At 48.2% G+C, this 7869-nt stretch overlaps 1 pseudogene; it reads right to left on the bottom strand.

Annotated features, from left to right (window-relative positions):
* Positions 1–4677: 4677 nt before the first annotated feature.
* LOC134981803 (5S ribosomal RNA) lies at positions 4678–4796 on the bottom strand (annotated as a pseudogene).
* Between the last annotated feature and the right edge of the window lie 3073 nt (positions 4797–7869).

Genomic DNA, 7869 nt, shown 5'->3' on the forward strand with positions numbered 1-7869 from the left:
CTTCAGGAAGCACTGGAGGCCGGGGGTCAGTAGCTGGTTGCAGGGTGGGGGCTTCGGGTCTCGGGGGAGGGGGGCAGCCGAGATCCTCGTGTGGCGGGAAGAAGCGGTGCGCAAGGCATGGCGAACGGGGGGAGCCAGCCGAGGTTGGCAGATTCACCCTCGGTGAACAGGCGCATGCTCGGCTCCAGCTTTGGACGGTTGGGCCAGGGAGCTGCGTGCCAGGTGAGCGTGATATGCGCCAGGAGGGCTGGTTCCCCAGGGGCGTTGCCGCGGTGCCTACAGGGTAGGCAGGGCACGCCCCCAGGAAATCAGGAGGGGTCAGGGACCCAGGGGCGCCTTGCCCACCACTTCTATCCGTGCCCCGCAACCTTGTAAGGTAACGTGTAAGGTAATGGAAATAAACTGTGGCCAGTAATTCGATCCAAAGGAAATGTGTCAGACTCTTTATTTCAAGGGGAGCTTATTAGCTTATGTGAGCGGAAACAAAGGGGGCCGCCGTAGGTCGACCTCTCCCCCTTATGGTAACAAAGGCGCCGAGCCCGTCATGGCGCCGGAGAGGGGTAAGGGGGAGGGGCGGCAGGTGGCCCGCGGGCCAGCGGCACAATGGAAAGGAGGGGCGGGCAGGTGTGCCCGTCCCCTCTTTCACACCTACAGGTGCTGGTAGCCTGTAGAAGGCGAGGGGGCCGGCCGGATAGCGGGCGGGTTAAATAGGAAGGCGGGGGGGAGGAGGCGGCCACTGAGAAAGGTGAGCACAGAGAGTGACCCACCCACCCACCCATTTAGAAAAGGTGTATATAGGTACATATACTTACAGTTCAGAGTTTTATCGTATAAATCGTTGCAAGTTATAATACGGTTGTATGTTTAATGTGTTAAGGAAAATTAAGGAATACGTATGTCACAGTCAGCGGGCGGCGGGAAGAAGCGGTGCGCAAGGCATGGCGAACGGGGGGAGCCAGCCGAGGTTGGCAGATTCACCCTCGGTGAACGGGCGCATGCTCGGCTCCAGCTTTGGACGGTTGGGCCAGGGAGCTGCGTGCCAGGTGAGCGTGATATGCGCCAGGAGGGCTGGCTCCCCAGGGGCGTTGCCGCGGTGCCTACAGGGTAGGCAGGGCACGCCCCCAGGAAATCAGGAGGGGTCAGGGACCCAGGGGCGCCTTGCCCACCACTTCTATCCGTGCCCCGCAACCTTGTAAGGTAACATGTAAGGTAATGGAAATAAACTGTGGCCAGTAATTCGATCCAAAGGAAATGTGTCAGACTCTTTATTTCAAGGGGAGCTTATTAGCTTATGTGAGCGGAAACAAAGGGGGCCGCCGTAGGTCGACCTCTCCCCCTTACTACACTGGGACATGCTCTATCTAATAAAACAAACCCCAAGTCTTTATTTGTCCTCTATCCTGAGTTATGCCTTCCCAAAAAACTTTCCATAGACTATATGGGAAAACCATCCTCAAAAGCCAACCAGGAAGTCGCAGAAAAAAAAACTGACAGTTGAAACTTTAGGTTACTCCCAATTCCTCATTTTTTTATTATTTTGCCCTGAAATTTGGCATGCAGCACCGGGTAACGATTCTACGTGTCCATGCCAAATTTCAGCTCGGTACGTCCAATCACTTTGAGGTGTAGCCCCTCAAACACCATGCCCCCATCTCCGAAGTTTCCTATGGGTGAATTCCGTTTGTTCGATTCAGCCTTAATATAAGGGCACGACCGTGCCCTTATAACATCTATAAATCCATCATTATTCAGACAGGCTGTAGCATGTGAGCACATGTAACCCTGTAAAAGTGATGGATTGGGTGACTATTACAATACCCACTGTTGCTGTCTGAAAAATTATGGATTTATAGATTGCTCTGCCGAGACATGTTTTTTTTATGAATTAAAAACTGTATGCATACAAGTTTTATTGATATGCTGGCTACCCGTGCATCATAACCGTTAGGTTTTGGAGAGCATGGACTATATGTTGTATTATTAATAAGCACTGGCACCAGGGCTGCCACCAGAAATTGTGGGGCCTGGGACTGACAATATAGGAAGCCCCCCCCCCCCCCCCCTTCCCAAAAAAAAGTAAAATAAAATAAATATATATTCCAAAAAATAAAAAATAATATTTCTATTCCAGTGCCAGATATGCCCCCAGTACCAGATACAGAAATGCCCCCACTGTGCCTGCCAGATATGCGCCCAGTGCCAGATACAGAAATGCCCCCAGTGCCAGATATGCCCCCAGTGCCAGATACATATATGCCTCCAGTGCCAGATATGCCCACAGTGCCAGATACAGAAATACCCCACAGTACCAAATACAGAAATGCCCTCCGTGCCAGATATGCCCCCAGTGCCAGATACAGAAATGCCCCGACGGTGCCTGTCAGATATGCCCCCAGTGCCGAATATGTCCCACTCCCCCAGTGCCAGATATGCCCGCAGACCCCAGTGCCAGGTACACATGTCCTCAAAGCTCCGGGAGACCTTTTCATAAAACACACAGTCACAGACAGAGACATACATACTTACCTGTGTAAAGAAATACTTACCTACAAATCCATCCTCTCTGCTCTCTCTGTCTCTTCCACGCTATCTGCTGCTGCCGGCCGCCTCCTGTGATTAGCTCCGCGGCTCCTCTTCACCCGACACTGCGTAACGTCATGACGTCACGCTGCGTCACATTTGAATAAAATAAACTTTATTTAGCCGAATAGCAAGCTGCAGAAGGGGCAAAAGCCGCGCCGCGGTCAGTGTCACCAGTGGCGGTCGCCACCGGGAATAGCTGCTGTGTGTGTAGCCCGGGCCCTCCACTCTGTCAGAGTGGGTGGGCCAGGAAAAACTGTACACAGGGCACCCCCCTGATGGCGGCCCTGACTGGCACCCACATTATAGATCAGAAGGCGTGTGTGGTTCTATCAAGAGATATATATATATATATATATATATATATATATCTTGGTGCATGGATTGGCACTCCCTCTTCATCTCACAATTGGCTCCAGTGCCCACTGGAACTTGTAGTGCAGCAACAAAAAAAACACAGCGCCACTCAGTGATTTAAAGAAGATAGATAAGAGGTAAACACAAAATAAGACTCCACAGAGCAGTTTTCAGGTGTCTTTATCTATTTTTGCATTTAAAAAAATCAAGCAATTTGGGAACACAATGTTGCGACAATGTAACCCTATTTGCAAAATAGTACTAAATAAGTTTGTCAATGTAAGACATTTGCAAAGGCGCATCCAAAACACGCTGAAAAATGCAACTGAATGTATTTTGGGAGGATAGACTAGGAAAGGTGCACCGGTCCTGCAGGTACTGAAAGCTCTTCTTCCATCTCCCTTTTTTAAAAAGCTATTTAATATATGGCCCCCAGATAGGTGACATATCAGATTTTGGCTTTCAAAAGCAGCAAATATCATACCACTACTATTGCCATCAAAGATGAACATTGATTGTTTTCAGATCTTAACTACACTTGATTTTAACCAAAAAGCCTAAACCTTAGCTATAGGCCAAAATGCGGTGGAGGAAAGTGTGGTCCACCAAAAAAAATAAGCTGACACAATCAAGGAGAATGCATCACCATACATGCTCTTCTATCTAGATTTTGCAATCCTACTCTTGTCCCCTCTAGCTGGTCCATATAGATTTGATGTCTGCCATGGAGCATAATCCACTGACAAGCAGGCACACTCCTGCATGAGTTTTCTCTCTTGCTGGCTGGATGATGCACAATCATTTGCATGTGCTCCACCTCCAACACACCATCCACCCAACCACCCAGTCACCAGAGCCACCCACAAGCCAACTGGCTCTGTGATTTAATTTACACAGTGCAGTCAACCAGGCAGCATGTCCTTCTCAATGGAAGGATCTCTGGTTCCATGGAACCTTCCGCATCAGAATGCTGTGGAAAAAAAGGATTTAAACAGGCAGCTACTGTAGATAACATTCAAGGTACCTGTGGCTTGGCAATAGCACATGGGTCTTCAACCTGTAGCCCTCCAGCTGCTAAGAAAATACACATCCCAGGATGCCTTGACACAGTTTTGCTATTAAGGTATGCTAAAACTGAGGCAGGGCATGCTGGGAAGTGTAGTTCTACAGCAGCTGGAGGGCCGCAGGTTGAAGACCCATGCTCTAGCATGCTTGTTCTATGATGCGTGTTGTGTGATGTCACAATCAGCTTGGAATGGGGTGTCTAGCATGCATTTGCTTGCTGACAGCCACTTGAGGGAGACACATCAGGAGATGCAGCATATCTGAGATCTTCCTGCCTTCTTAGCAAATGCAAACCACCTGCCACCGGTCTGGACACAAAACAATGCCCACAAAAAGAAGTTACCCATGGCAACCAATCAGCTGCTCTGTATACTTTTAAAGTATGCAAATTAGAAATGTTACATCAGTGCTGATTGGTTGCCTTGGGCAACTTCTCCACTGCCTCGCTTCTCCACTTTTATCCCTGCTTAGTACATGTACCCCACAGTTAGTTCGCAAGAACATTCAAATTCAGCCCTGAGGCCTGGGTAGGCCTCGCATCATGGCAGCCCCCAGTATTTAAAAATGCCTTGATTAGAGGTAGGGAATTAAATGTAGATAAGAAGTAGACAAAATAAGACTCCACAGAGTATAAACATGGAATGTATCAAGAAAACGATGTTGGTAGTATAAAAACACCTACAACATCTGGTATTCCCAAGCGGTCTACCATCCATGTATTAACCAAGCCCAATACTGCTTTGCTTCCACGATCAGATGAGATTGGGCATATCCAGTGTGGTGTGGCTGTAGATGAGCTTGGTAGTTTCTGTTAGAGCTCTTCTACTTCTAACTACTGGTTACATAAATGAATAAGTTTTAACAAGGAATGTATCAAGAAAACGGTACTGGTGGTATAAAAACACATACAGCACCTGGTATTCCCAGTTGGTATCCCATCCAAGAACTAACCAGGCCCAACACTGCTTAGCTTCCAACATCAGATGAGATAGAACTTATCCAGTGTGATGCCGCCGTAGATGATTTTTGCTCTGTTAGAGTTATTCTACTTCTAACTAATGGTACATAAATTAATACGTTTAAAAATGGAATGTATCAAGAAAACAGTGTTGGTAGCATAAAACAGGAAAAGCTGTCCTTTTCAAGTGCATTTTTCTCCCATACTAGAGAGACTAGAAAGATAATTTAAAGTATTCTGTTAGGCCTTAATCTACAAAGCATTGCCCTGAGTTTACCACTGTGTATGTCATTGCAGAGGCAAGATATTTTAAAGAAAAAGATGTCCTGTTCAAGTACATTTTTCTCACAAGGAAAAGCTGTCCTGTTAAAGTACATTACTCTTTAAGCACCCAAAAGCATCAGGTTTAGACATGAAACGGTTAAATCCAACTAAAATACCACCCACAATGTCACAACTGAGGGCCTGAGCTGACGGGAGGCAGCCTCAGTTGTAGGGGCTGAGATGTACCGGAACCTGGGAGGTTGTATCAGACCCCTGGACATGTAAGTAACATGAATAATAACTGCCCGAAGGCGTGACCACGACAACTTGGATAAAAGTCAATGATGTTTATTATGACAACTCCGCAACACAGCAGCAGTAAAAGAAAACGAAAAAGTCAGCAAAGAATAAATACAGTTCCTGGGTACTACAGGATGGCAGGAGCCACAGGGCACTGGTAGTGTGAGATAGTTCTTATGATCTTCTAGATGGAGAGTCCTTACCAGGCCCGACTGCAGCAATGGAGATAACCCAGGATTGTGCCAGCTGGTGTTCCAGGAAAAGCTGGGTTGCTGAAGATAAAACAGCTGCTGTGGATACTGGCTGGAACCAGACTGTTGTTAGCACGGAGTGGATACTGGCTGGAACCAGTTAAATAATAAATGAACTTGGGAGCGATGAAATGTGAACTGAAATGTAGAACTTGAGAGCGGAGAAATAATAATACCGGTGGAGAGTGGTAAAGTGTAGAAAGGACACCGGCCCTTTAAGGGAAGCTGTACTCTGCTGGAAGCTGAGCTGGAAGCAGGTAAAGTTGTAGCTGGAAACAGATGAATCCACAATGGATTGGAGAGTCAGGCTACACCGCAGGTGGAATGCTGGTGCGGGTCTCTATGGTGGAAGTCTTGAGACAGGAGCTGGAACCTGGAAGACAATCACAGGAGAGAGACAAACAGGAACTAGGTTTGACAACCAAAGCACTGACGCCTTCCTTGCTCAGGCACAGTGTATTTATACCTGCAGCAAGGAAGGGATTGGCTAGGCAATTATGCAGATTATCAATACTGAGAACAGATTGGTGGAAATGATCAGCTGACAAAATCCAAGATGGCTGCGCCCATGCAGACACTTGGAGGGAAGTTTGGTTTGTAATCCATGTGGTAATGAAAACAGTAATGGCGGCGCCGGCCACCGGAGACAGGAGGCGCCAGGCTGACAGATGCACATCCAACCACGCGGACACAGCGGAGGCCGCGGCTGACGTAATCGCCACTCAGACACTCTGCATGCAGAAGTTCAGGGACGGCGGCGGAGGCCGCGGGAGACGCCATGCCAGGTGTAATATGGCGTTTACTGTGACAGCGTCCCAGAGTGACAGGAGAGGATACAGGAATGTACACATCAGGATAACAGATGGGATCCGGTCCTGGAGCGCTGAGCCAGCCTTAGGAGGCATCTGATGGGTAAGAAATGGCGTCCAGATACCCGGATCGTGACAGCACCCCCCCCTTTAGGAGTGGCCCCAGGACACTTCTTTGGCTTTTGAGGAAACTTGGAATGGAATCTCCGGACCAAGGCAGGAGCATGGACATCAGAAGCATTGGTCCATGAACGTTCCTCAGGACCATAACCCTTCCAGTCAATAAGATATTGTAGTTGACCGTAACGGTGACGTGAGTCCAGGATCTTGGCCACTTCATACTCAACGCCTCGTTGAGTTTGGACTTTCGGAGTTGGAGGAAGTGAGGAATGAAACCGATTCAAGATCAGCGGTTTCAACAGGGAAACATGGAATGTCCTGGGTATTTTTAAGAAGGGAGGCAACTGGAGTCTGTAAGCAACAGGATTGATGACTTGTTCAATCTTGAAAGGACCGATATAGCGAGGTGCAAACTTCATACTGGGAACTCTTAACCTCAAATTCTTCGTGGATAACCATACCCGATCACCCACCTTGAGAGCAGGAACTGCTCGACGCTTCTTATCCGCAAACTTCTTGTACCTGAACGATGCCTTGAGCAGAGCTGATCGTACGCTCTTCCAGATATTGGCAAACTGATGCAAGGTGATATCCACTGCGGGAACAAAAGTTGCTGGAAGCGGTTGGAACTCAGGGACTTTAGGGTGGAATCCAAAGTTAGTGAAGAATGGTGTTGAAGCAGATGAAGAATGATACTGGTTGTTATGACAGAACTCGGCCCAGGGAAGTAATTGAACCCAGTCATCTTGAGAGGAGGACACATAGATGCGGAGGAAGGCCTCCAAGTCCTGATTCACCCTCTCGGTTTGACCATTGGTCTGAGGATGGTAAGCCGTGGAAAACTTTAGCTTGACTTGGAGGACTTGACATAAACTTCGCCAGAATTTGGCTGTGAATTGAACTCCTCGATCTGAGATAATCTCTTCAGGAAGACCGTGGAGTCGGAAGATCTCTTGTATGAACACTTGAGCCAACTTGGAAGCTGACGGAAGACCGGTGAGAGGAATGAAGTGTGCCATCTTGGTGAACCGGTCAACTACCACCCAGATGGTATTGAACTTGTTGCACATGGGTAAGTCTGTAATGAAATCCATCGACAAGTGGGTCCATGGTCGACGGGGAACGGATAGTGGAACCAGTTGCCCCGCAGGCGACTGGCGGGATA

Source organism: Pseudophryne corroboree, chromosome 12 (assembly GCF_028390025.1).
Source record: "Pseudophryne corroboree isolate aPseCor3 chromosome 12, aPseCor3.hap2, whole genome shotgun sequence".
Taxonomy (NCBI): Eukaryota; Metazoa; Chordata; class Amphibia; order Anura; family Myobatrachidae; genus Pseudophryne; species Pseudophryne corroboree.